Consider the following 12,407-nt stretch of genomic DNA (forward strand, 5'->3'; position numbering starts at 1 on the left):
TTCCTGTGGAACTACGTAAGCGAACACGATTCTCCAGACCCACAGCTTGTGGAAAACGACGAATCTTTCTACAGTGTAGATGTTAATGAGGAGGCTGTGAGAGAAGAAATTTTGCTGTTAAAAAAGATTCGTGAAGGCAATTTTGTGTCTGAGCCACTTCTGCGCTTCGTAAGTACAGTTTCAGTGACGAACTGCAAAGTACAATGACTGCCTTATGGATTGTTCTGCACTTTGCGTGTTAGCGTCGCCCAAGCAGAGTATATCTGAACTTTCTTGCAAGAGTTGATAACTGTTACAGAACGACGGTGGGGCAAGAGCGGCATGTTGGATCAGCTACGATCGCAACAGGATCAGAATTTATGCACTCATTGCATTATATCTGGATTATAGAAGTTTAAGCTTCCAAAAAAGGTTGGGAGAAAGTACAGTTATGCAAACTGTGAGAGTTACAGTTTCTTAAGAAGAAGCCATTGACTGATCTTTTGCATTAACACTTTCTGACGTTATCCATATTAAGGAGTTTAAAATAAATTTGGACGAGGGGCCCAGCAACATTTACTCACAGCCCAGAAAGTGTAGTGCTGGCCCTGCCGTTGGTACCTGCAGCGATACGGAATGGCTGCTTATTTAAAAAATACAGACGAATTATTCCGACTTAAAATCTGTTTAAAGTCAGAGAAACTGTGGAGTCAGAAATAAGAGACTTGAGTAACGTAATAGTAATTGACTTGATAGACATACAGTCTTCATTATACTTATTGGCTCGGTGTATGAATCAAAGTAAATGTAATTTTATTACCTGCAGTTCCACGACTTGCGTTGCCATCTCAGCTGCACCATCGTGACTGAGTGTCGAGATTCGTGTGCGTCATTGTAAAATTGCTTTCATGTGCTGAAATTTGGGCCTCAGGGTTCTGTCTCGAATACAATTAGAATTACTTTGGTTGTTGCAATCTTTTATGTAAAATACAGACAAAAATAGGATAGGGACAGGATTTCCTCTACATAGTGTATGTGGCATCGTTGCTTTCCAACTAATTTCCTGTATCTGGTGACTGCTTTCCGTTACAATCAAAATGGACCTTTTGTGTCTTCATAAACGAAGTGGTCTACAAGTGCAGGGCATACCGACAGGAGGGGAATGTGGAAGAGAGAGCGGGTAAATCAACTGCATTACTCTCTAAAGTCAGAGTAAAGGTCCACGTCATCTGGTAGGTGGTGGCGTGTTTTGCAAGAGCAGCATTACAGCTGTGTGGGAGCTGTGAGGTGTGAGGTTGTGCTCTTATTGTGTTTAGTTAAATGTGGACTGACTGTATAGTTCCAGATGATGGGCACGTGATGTAGTGTGAATATTGCTACTAATATCCCATTGTTATTAAACGCAGGAGGTACGGTAGAGTACAATATTTGTTGAAAATGCTGAAGTAAATTGATGTAAATTGCTTCTGATATCAGAAGCGAAAATTCTGGTGATAGAACTGATATAGGAATGATCTCAGTATGTTGCAAATTAGAATAGTCTGATGTAGCACCTTGTTGGCTGGTGTGAAATACTTTTCGGCGATTAGATATTATAGATCAGTTGTGTTTGTTCACAACGAACTGTTGACTTTTGTAAAGTTTAGTCTAGAAGTGTACTCGAGACGTTTTTGTGAGCTACTCAAGGAGGGGAAAATTAGTCAGTGACAGTAGGATTGAATTTTTGAATTGTTTATTGAAGAAAGATGCAAATTGTTACTGGAGAAGTTGTTTCAGTTTTTTTGCAGAGAGTTTGTCGGACTGGCTGCTTCATGACAGCATCTCCATCAGCCGACTGTCCTTGTTCTCCCTGGTGAGGTCCAGCGCTGTGGCCCCACTGTCACCAGTTGTGGCATCCCTGTCGGCCCCCGCCTCGAGCAGGGCAGCCACCACTTCTGCGTTGCCACAGCGTGCAGCCAAGTGCAGCGGCGTCCACCCACTGCCATCCCTGGCCTTGTGGTCGGCGTTAGCCCGCAACAGCAGCCGCGCCACAGCGGCTCTGTCCCTCTCCGCAGCCACGCGCAGAGGCGTCCACTGCTGCCAGGTGCTCCTGGCGTCCACAGCCGCCCCCGCATCCACCAGCAGCAGTGTCGCCTCGACGTCTCCCCTGGATGCTGCGACGTGCAGCGCGGTCCACCCCCACGCCCCACCCCTCGCCCCCACGTCGGCCCCCACGGCGAGCAGCGTCCTCATCTCCCCCACTGCTCCCTGCTCAGTCAGCAGGATCAGCCTCCTGCCTCTCTGCTCTGCGGGGAGCCTCCTGCACAAAACACACAAATTGCCACTCTCTGCTACAAACACACATCACACATAATGAGCAAAACTGCCACACGAGACAACACAACTGCAGTGAATACTAATCTGTCCTGAAACAAACCTACCGTATCTCTCCTCCTGCAATACAAAACAGTGCGCAACTCTGTGTCTATTAAGCTACAGTAAATCTGTTCTGCTTCCATCATAAAAAAAATCTTTTCTCATCATCAATTACAAATACCATTGTACAATCTCTGAAACAATTACGTTGTCACACTTTGTCACACTCATTCCTGGAAGTCAGCTCCTTTGATTTCAGTACGCTGTAGCTAACCAGTTGCTCACCTCCACTACAGAACAGCCTTGTTGCATCTAATACTACTACTCTGTCTGCAGCTTAACTACCAGATATCACACTCAAGAAGAATCCCATGTCCTGGTTTTCGAAGTCACTCTCCTCATACCCCACAAAAAAAAAAAAAAAATTCAATCCAATTATCGGTCCATTTCTTGACAAAGACTCACCAAGTACTGAAAGTTTCTGACAGACAGAGAGGCAGACACACACACACACACACACACACACACACACACAGAATTGTACAGATATAAAAAAACACCAAACTGGCAACTCTGTCCCCATAAAAAATTTGTGTGTGTGTGTGTGTGTGTGTGTGTGTGTGTGTGTGTCAGATTTGGTGGGCCTGATAGCAAATGCACTTTCATCTAACATGTACTATCATACTCAAAACTACCCGAATGACCAGAATTGTGTTTCACTTGATTTGTAGGCAATCCACATAACACAGATCCTCTGCTCCTTTTGGGTACAGTCGTTTCATTATACCACATGGTTACTGCAAGAGAACACAAGAGACAACTGCTCTGTGTGACTACCAGTCTAGATGGAAATTAATACTACGATAATACAAATACCAGAACATACGGAATTAGAGATTACACAGCCATTACACTTGTAAACGCAAATTTATTGCAATAAACGACACATGGAAAAGCAATTTTCACCTTGAAATTGTACAACGAAAATTTTGTTTCTGCAGTACGCTCTCCAAATACAATCCATCAGCTACTATTCCCGGATATCATAACGAAGGTTTCACAAGTGAGAAAGAGTGCTCATGTGTGAAATGACACGCCAGGATTCGAACCCAAACATGTGCCTCTTGTGAATTTTTTGATGACTTTGCAGACGTGAGGAAACAATGAAACGGCAGAAATATATCATATGACAAAGTTTTCTGTCGACCAGAGATTCGAACCCAGGACTTAGTTAAGTAAGCACAATCAAACATTAGAAAGCGTCATTTTTAACCAGTGGCGAGATGATAAACTGAAATAACAAGACGAAAATGTTTTGCTTTACCAGGATTCGAACCCTGCACCCCACTACATTCACTTCTTGTCATGTGTTGCATGTTGGCTTACTTCAACAGCAGCGAAATATTTACACGTCTGAATTCTAAATAACATGACGAAAATTTCTGTGCTGACTACCAATCGAACATTACACACTTCGTTGTTGACTATATACAAAGACACGTTGACTATCGAATTCTTTTTCACGAGAAGCTAGGAGCGGCATGAGCCTGACATGATATGACGAAAATTTTCGTGTCTGACTTGGGAGTCTAAACTAGTACCCATCATTATTGTTGACAAAGCCCAGAGAATCATTAACAATAATTTGTCACATGTAGTTTAATGCGCGCACGTTGCAACTTGTAATGACAGGCCAGGATTCGAACCCAGACATGTGGCTTGTGGAGGTCTTGTGGACTTTGTACACATGACGAAACAATGAAACGAAGGAAATGTATCATCTCAAAGGGCTCAGACGTGACGAAAATGGAGATTTGAATGCGGCACCAATATTTTCCATATCTCAAGCTCAATTACAGTAAGAGTCAAGTGCCCTAGGACCTTGCACGGCGATTGACTCATTGATAAAAAAAAAAAAAAATACCGCGTAAGAAAGGTAACTGCTGACAGAGTTCCGAACTGGCATGACTTCCTCCTCTGTCAGGGCCCAATCAATACCGACTCTCCTCCAGGTTACCAGAGATGGGGGAGATGCTGCTTCTGCTTGATAAAAAAAGATTGCCTGACGTGAGAAACGAACACAGAACTTCGGCACACGTAGCTAGAATCATTTGAACTTCTTTAACTAATAACTTTTAGCACGAATTAAAATTCATGGAAGTGACAGGATTCGAACCCACTAAGTGCAGACTAAAACTGGCCACCTTAACCACTTTTTTCCATTTTATTTTTTAACCACTACACCATCCCTTTCTCTACACGATATCTTCCATGCCAAAGCTTTATTTTTTAATGTTTTAGGGCGTCAGTGTCAGGCAGGTGGCGATAAAGAGGGCACAGGTGAAGAACCCAGAGGCCCATCCGCCATGCTGTCTCAGCTGTCCGCTTTCCTTGTGATGTTCTGACTTTCTTGTTCAGGGAGGCGCTGGTCAGCACCAGGCAGGCAGGCGGGGGCGAGGAGGCCTGGCCATGACTCCTCCCCCACACCTGTCACCGAGGCGATCCTTTATTTTCGTGTACGATTTTTAAATTTTTTTATTTTTAATACTTCCTCCAGAAGACCATGTCCACACACAATCATCTCACCTGTGAGCAACGGCTTGAAGTTAGTGTTCATGACGCTTTGCTTTCCGATTTATTTCGCAGTATCTTCTCTGTCATCCAATGCATCAGTTCCCGAGGCTTGTTGAGGAAGTTAGTCCTCTGCTGTATCTGAGTACTCCACTCGCTGGAAGCTGCGTGCTGCGATTCCTGATACTTGGGGTAATGATGGATGTAACGCAGAACAGAAGAAATCAGCAGTCCCTTGTTGTTGTTGTGGTGGTGGTCTTCAGTCCAGAGACTGGTTTGATGCAGCTCTCCATGCTACTCTATCCTTTGCAAGCTTCTTCATCTCCCAGTAACTACTGCAACCTACATCCTTCTGAACCTGTTTTGTGTATTCATCTCTTGTTATCCCTCTACGATTTTTCCCTCCGTGCTGCCCTCCGATACTGAATTGGTGATCCCTTTATGCCTCAGAATATGTCCTACTATCCAATCCCTTCTTCTATTCAAGTTGTGCCACAAATTTCTCTTCTCCCCAATTCTATTCAATACCTCCTCATTAATTATGTGATCTACCCATCTAATTTTCAACATCCTTCTGTAGCACCACATTTCGAAAGCTTCTATTCTCTTCTTGTCCAAACTATTTATCGTCCATGTTTCACTTCCATACATGGCTACACTCTATACAAATACTTTCAGAAGAGACTTCCTGACACTTAAATCTATACTTGATGTTAACAAATTTCTGTTCTTCATAAACGATTTCCTTGCCATTGCCAGTCTACATTTTGTATCCTCTCTACTTCGACCATCATCAGTTATTTTGATCGCCAAATAGCAAAAGTCCTTTACTACTTTAAGCATCTCATTTCGTAATCTAATTCCCGCAGCATCACCCGACTTAATTCGACTACATTCCAATATCCTCGTTTTGCTTTGTTGATGTTCATCTTATATCCTCCTTTCAAGACACTGTCCATTCCGCTTAGCTGCTCTTCCAGGTCCTTTGCTGTCTCTGACAGAATTACAATGTCATCGGCGAACATTAAAGTTTTTATTTCTTCTCCATGGATTCTAATACGCACTCCGATTTTTTTTTTTTTTTTTGTTTCCTTTACTGCTTGCTCAAGATACAGATTGAATGACATCGGGGAGAGACTACAACACTATCTCACTCCATTCCCAACCACTGCTTTCCTTTCATGGCCCTCGACTCTTATAACTGCCATCTGGTTTCTGTACAAATTGTAAATAGCCTTTCGAGCCCTGTATTTGACCCCTGCCACCTTCAGTCCCTTATTCTGGTTAAAAGTAGTTCTGGCATTCGGAAAAAAAGTAAAATTAAATGTAGCAAAAAGTACCATGACTTCTGTCGTGAGGATAAATTTTTGCTCCGAGATTCCAACACAAAATAGGGTGCTTCTGACCTACGTATTTTAGTGAAGATTTCTATTCCCTTAAAAATAAGTAAATTAACCAGTAAAAAATACCGTTTAAGACAAAAGAGCTTAAGGATGATTCATTATGTTGTTCTTGTTTTTACGTCGTTTTTTATTCACTTTGCATACTGTTTCACGTAACTGTATTAACTGAAAAAATTTTGCGAAGTTTCTCTCGTAGTTCTTCGGCGCCCCGTGGTCCGCTTGTGCCTGGCGTGCGTGCGGCGCCCCATCCAACGTCCGCCCGTTTTGTTTTCTTCCGTTACGAGGTAATACGTTGTTTGTCCTTTTAGCCAGTTTACAGCATTTCTTCACTGTAAATGGGCATGGGACGTCGCTAGGATTCAAAAAACTGGAAGGCAACGTATTGTGCGCAGTGCTCTTTTTACTGTGGCTACCAGATGTCTGATAACTCGTCAGATGTCCTTCACTTCGGCGCACACAAACCTGTGTTCTTCGGTGTCTGCCAGGTCACAATTCTCCCGAATTGGCCAATCACCCAGATGCATTGCATGAAGTTTCGCTGTGGTTTCTACTTTCCTGTACCGAGTAGTTTTCACATTTGTTGGTAGGTGAAGGGTGCCGATGTTGGTGCAAATGGCCTTGCAGTTGCAGTGCGAGCACTTTTGTGCAGTCACGTTTCTGCTTTTGCTTCTCATCAACTCCACGTACATGTTCTTAAGTTTTACCATATTCGGCGGGAAAACCTCTGGTTTGAGTGTAACTGAGTTCGAATCGAAATTGTTCGAAATGATAAAAGCCATTGGGGACGTGCCATACATCTACGGGTGGATGCAAGACAGTGGGAGTAGTTTCGCCTGCTAAGTGGGACATGAGGGCCGAGGGTGTCTTCTTCCACAGCTAGTATGTGCAACACACGAATAGAGCTTGTGACTTTCTCCCAACGTCGGTGAGATTTAATCCCCCCCCCCCCACCCCACCCTCACATACACCCCATTTCGGGCTGAGACGGTCAACATGTCAAACTTTATCTTAAAAATATTACCACGAGTTACAAAATGGCCCAATGGCCCAAAGCTGAGAGGAATGTTGCTGGTGTTTCACATGGAATGGGTACAACCTGTGCCACACAGTTGACTTTGTAGACCATGTACATATTTGCAAAGTCTGCCCATGGTATGTCATCAAGTCTTCTCACGCTATGTTCTTTGTCAGTAGCTGGCACGCTGGCAAGTGTTTTCCTAGAGTTGGCAGCTGTAGTACGGTTTATAACAGACCTGTAGTCGAAACCCAGAATTTGCATATGGTTGACTACATTGAGGTCTCGCGTGTTTCGCGGAGATATTCCACGCCCCACATTCACGATGCGTGATTTGGCGTTGCTCAGCTTCGCACCTGATGCAAGTTCGTATTTGCTGACGACCTGCAGTTCTTCAAAATTCTACCAATGATGTCGGCAAAACGCTGGGGAGAGTCCATTGTTTTCAGAAGGCACTGGTTGCTCACCCTGTAGAAAGCCTTCTCGAAATCGAGCGGCACTACAGCGCAGTGAAACGTGGTAGTGAGTGCCGCAGCTACGAAGGGTGTGTATTCACAAACAGTTTGGATAACTGGTCTCTCTTTACCCACACTAGTTTGATACGAGCCAGTTACCTCACGCACTATGAATTTTACTCTGTGGGCAAGAACGCGCGCCATAAATGGAGAAATAAACACAGCTAAGGAATTATTAAATGCCACAAGTAATCAACGGAATTGCGTCTTCAAAAAAATTGAGATGTGTGTCGGTATAATAGGGTAAATATAATTTTAAATAGTGTACATGGTCATAGTTTGTTAAATTTTTCACCTTTAGATCGATGGGCTACTAAACTGAAACTGCGATGAGACTCAAGATGATTAAGTTAAGATGTCCTTAATGGTTTTGGATGTGGAAGTCTCTAACTTGGTAACAGATGACGCGAAGAGGAGACAAAATGTTCAGGCTTTTACTGGGTATAGGGCCTAGAACTAATGCAGCGTTCCCCGCACAGAGCAGCCACGTTACCATTTAGCTGGCGAGCCACAGCCGCTACTACTGATCTCTCACTGCGGTATTCTTCTTCAATAGAGAGATTTAGTAGCGTTAAATCAATCTGCAGGCATTTTCTTGAATAATTTGCCTTATTTGAAAATTTGTCCGAAAATAGTGAAGCTGTTAGTTAAAAAAACAGTAATATCGATTTGAAGTTATAAAGATTATTAATTGTAGCATTTATACACTCTGATCAAAATTGCGAAGTTCTGTCACGGTTCATTTCATGAGTGTTTGAATTTCACTTTAATATTGTGTTGGCGTTTGCACAGCCAACTATATTTTGAGTAGGTTTAAAGACTGCTTATCAAAGCATATTTGTTATTTAAAGAGTTACAGTTCGTTGTGCTTTACTTAACAATTGTTGATGAGAATACTTACCACTTCCCATACACACATGTGTACTTTTGTTAATGAGCATGTTTTTTAAACCACGAAAGTTTAAGGGCCTTCATGTGGGGGAATTACCATGTTAGCTACTCTAATGCAAGTCTGTTAATGCACAGGCAAATAGACCCTGATGTTACAGGGTGTGTTCATTAATAGACCGCCTGATTTAAACCAGAATCATTTGATGTTCTGCCCTGCCATAAAACTAATAGCAGTACTAATGTTTGTTGGTGATTGGTTCTATAAATTGCTGCATCTAGTTCATTTAAGGTACGTGTTGTTGAGAGGCACATTTTACCGTTTGCTATTTCGCTGACCATTTCTTACATGACTTCCAAGTTAGTAGTACATTTGTCTGCAAGGTTAGGCTTCTGTTTTTTAGTGTGCGAAGATATAAAGAAAGTGTGTGCTGTGTGTTTGTGTGTGTGTGTGTGTGTGTGTGTGTGTGTGTGTGTGTGTGTGATGGAAGGTTATGTTAGCCTTATCACTGCCTTCTGCTTTATTATATTGTTTGACACACGAATGCCTAATTAGGCTAGCGACCGATATTAATACATATTATAACAACTTGCTTTTGTACTGAGAGAATGTCTGTTCCTGACCCACCTGTTTACTGTTGGTTATACTCTACTGGATTGTTGCGGAAACAAATTCCAGTCTGTTTGTTTTGTTCCCATTAGGTTATCTCACAGTCACTTCTCAAAAATTCCTCACAGACGTCTACCATTAGCATCAATTGCCGTTTAAGGTGGTCAGTGTTACCGTTACAAGTGCTCCCTCCTGCAGCGTTCCACAAGCTTCTGGGTGGCGGACTTGCTGCAAGCCTTTACTCTTTATTCTGGGACATTCGTATGGCTGCTTCTGTGTATCGGCTCTTAGGGAGGGAGGCAGAGGCATAGTTGGCAAAGACGTGTCCAGCTGGACTACTTCACAACCACACACACATTCGAAACTCAGGTATTGAATATAAAGATGTACAGTCAGATCACAAGTTACTAATGATGAGTGAAGTGAATTTTAAGAGAACTGTCATGAGGAATCAATGTGTAAATAAATGGGATACTGAAGTACTGAGGAATGGAATGGGAATTTTCACTTCTATGAGGCTCTAGATAATGAGATAATGAATACCATCGCTGGAAGCTCAGGTGAACAACAGTTGACATCTCTGAAAAGGCCAATAACAACAGTTTGACAGAAAAATGTAGGTACAAGGAGAAGAACTCTGAAGAGCTCTTCGCAAATGGAAAAAAATATTTGAACTGTTTGACGAACAGAAAAAGGACAAGACAGGAATACAGCATTATGGATCACTAAGGAGTGAAATTAATCCGAAATTTGAGGGAAGTAAAAGTAGAATCATTGCTAGAAGAATTAGAAAAAATGAACATAAGAAGGACAAATTCAGCATGCAGAGAAGTCTGAACAATCTTCAGTGAAATTAAATGCACAGGTGTCAACAAGAGTCCGAAAAGAATTACACTGTCCAATGTGCAGGAGATAGTAAATGGCAGAACACAGGAGTGTGAGGAAGTATCAGACGACGTGACAGAAGAAGAGATGAAAGCCGAATTGGAAAACTTACACACAAACAAAGCAGAATGGTTAGTTAACTTTCCTTCGGAACTTACATGATCGTTGGGGAAGATGGCAATCGAAGGAGTTTCCACTTTCGTCTGTGTAATCCATGAGACAGGAGTCGTAACAAGAGAGTGCCAGAGGAAGACCATCCAGACACTACAAAAGCGACTAAGGGCCAACAAGTGCGATAGCTGAACAGCTCATCAATTCAAATTACTGACAATAATAATAATAATAATAATAACATGCAAAAGGAGAGAAGACAAAGCTGAGGATCAGTTTGAGGACGCTAAACTTGGCGTAAAGGATCCAGTTGGCACTCGGACTAAAGACTATGAAAGACAGCGATGCAGATCATCACCACAAATCTTCAGACTGAACACTGCAGAATCATTGGAGGAATTGAAGAAATCTCCAGGAATTTAATTAAAACTGAGGGTGAAAATGATTTCGTTAATGAAATTCAGTCGTGATATTTCTGTGTTCACTGAAGGTGAGAAAGAGTCACCAGAGTTGGTGAATGTAATAAACAGTCGAATGAGCACTGAATTGGGACTAGCGAACAGAAGAAAGAGGAAAGTATTGGCGAGCGGCAGAAACAACATTGGTGGCAAAGTTTACATCAGAATTAAGGAGCACAAAGTAGACGAAGTGTAGCGATTCTACTACCTGTGAAGGCAATTTATGCTGAGGGACAAATAGTGATTGTTATAAGGAGTAATGTAGCACAGAAAATAGGAGATTCGGCACAGAACAAAGTTACTGATACCAAAGATAGGTCTTGATTTGCGGAAGACATATCTGAATGTATGGTTGGAGCACAGTTCTGTATGAAAATGGATCATAAATTACAGGAAAAACAAGAGGGGAATCTGAGCATTCTAACTGTGATGCTATTCAAGGATGTTCAAATTAGGCGAATACTTAACAGAGGAACTCTGGCACATCTCTGCAGAATAGGTGAAGATAGCGATATTAGGAAAACTGTGACCAGTACAAGGGTCAGTGTAATAGGTTATAGGTGAAGGCATCAGGGAATAACTGCCATAGTACTAGAGATAGGTTAGAGGGTAAAAACTATAGGGCAAGACAGAGACAGGAACGCATACCACAAATGATTGTGGACTTTGGGTGCTCACAGCACTCTAAATCGTTTTCTCGAACAGACAATCGTTATCTACAGCACGCAGAGTTTCTGCTTTGCACGTATGTGGTTACTGGGAATGGCTGTTACAGTAAACAGCAGTGGTCCACACCCTGACAAGCTGAGGCTCTGCTGACATTTGCTTCTGTTCGGTGGTTGGCGAGTATATTTCTTGATACTAGCAGAAATTTTATGGCAAATTATTGGTTTCTTTCTCCTCTCTCATTCCTGCCAAGCACCCCAAATGGTCTCATAAATGTGTGTTTGTCTGACCCCTATTACACTATTCCAATACACTAGGAGTATTGGACATTCATCTCTTTTGACGTAGAGCGTTACACATTCAGTGCAATCATACTCTCTCCCTGACACTAGAAGCAAGCCTACGCAGCCCGTAACTCATTCTCAACATTTCTCAAATTGTTCAACAGGACAACATGCAGCAAACCACGCACACCACAATATGTCGTAGCCAGCTGTAGACAATATCTTTTCCCTTCAACTAACACGTATACTATCATTTTGTAGCTGAAGTGACGGTACCACAGCGGCGCAGATCGTACTGATAACAGTCAAAACCAAATGTCGTGTGGCTAGGGCCTCCTGTCGGGTAGACCAGTCGCCTGGTACAAGTCTTTTGAGTTGGCGCCACTTTGAGGACTTGCGTGTTGATGGGGATGCGATGATGATGAAGGCAACACAACACCTCATCCCTCAGCGGAGAAAACTCCCGACCCATCCGGAAATCGAACCCAGGCCCCTTGGCATGGCATTCCGTCGCGCTGACCACTCAACTACCGGGGCGGACACCAACTATATTCTCTTATGCGTTATATAAGTGGACGAGGAAAACTGTCCACGACTCCTGAAAGAAAAATTTCAATTTCCATCCACAGAAAGAAGAATGACTTAAAAAGGGAAAAATTACGGAACA

The sequence above is a fragment of the Schistocerca piceifrons genome, chromosome 11 (assembly GCF_021461385.2).
Source record: "Schistocerca piceifrons isolate TAMUIC-IGC-003096 chromosome 11, iqSchPice1.1, whole genome shotgun sequence".
Classification (NCBI taxonomy): domain Eukaryota; kingdom Metazoa; phylum Arthropoda; class Insecta; order Orthoptera; family Acrididae; genus Schistocerca; species Schistocerca piceifrons.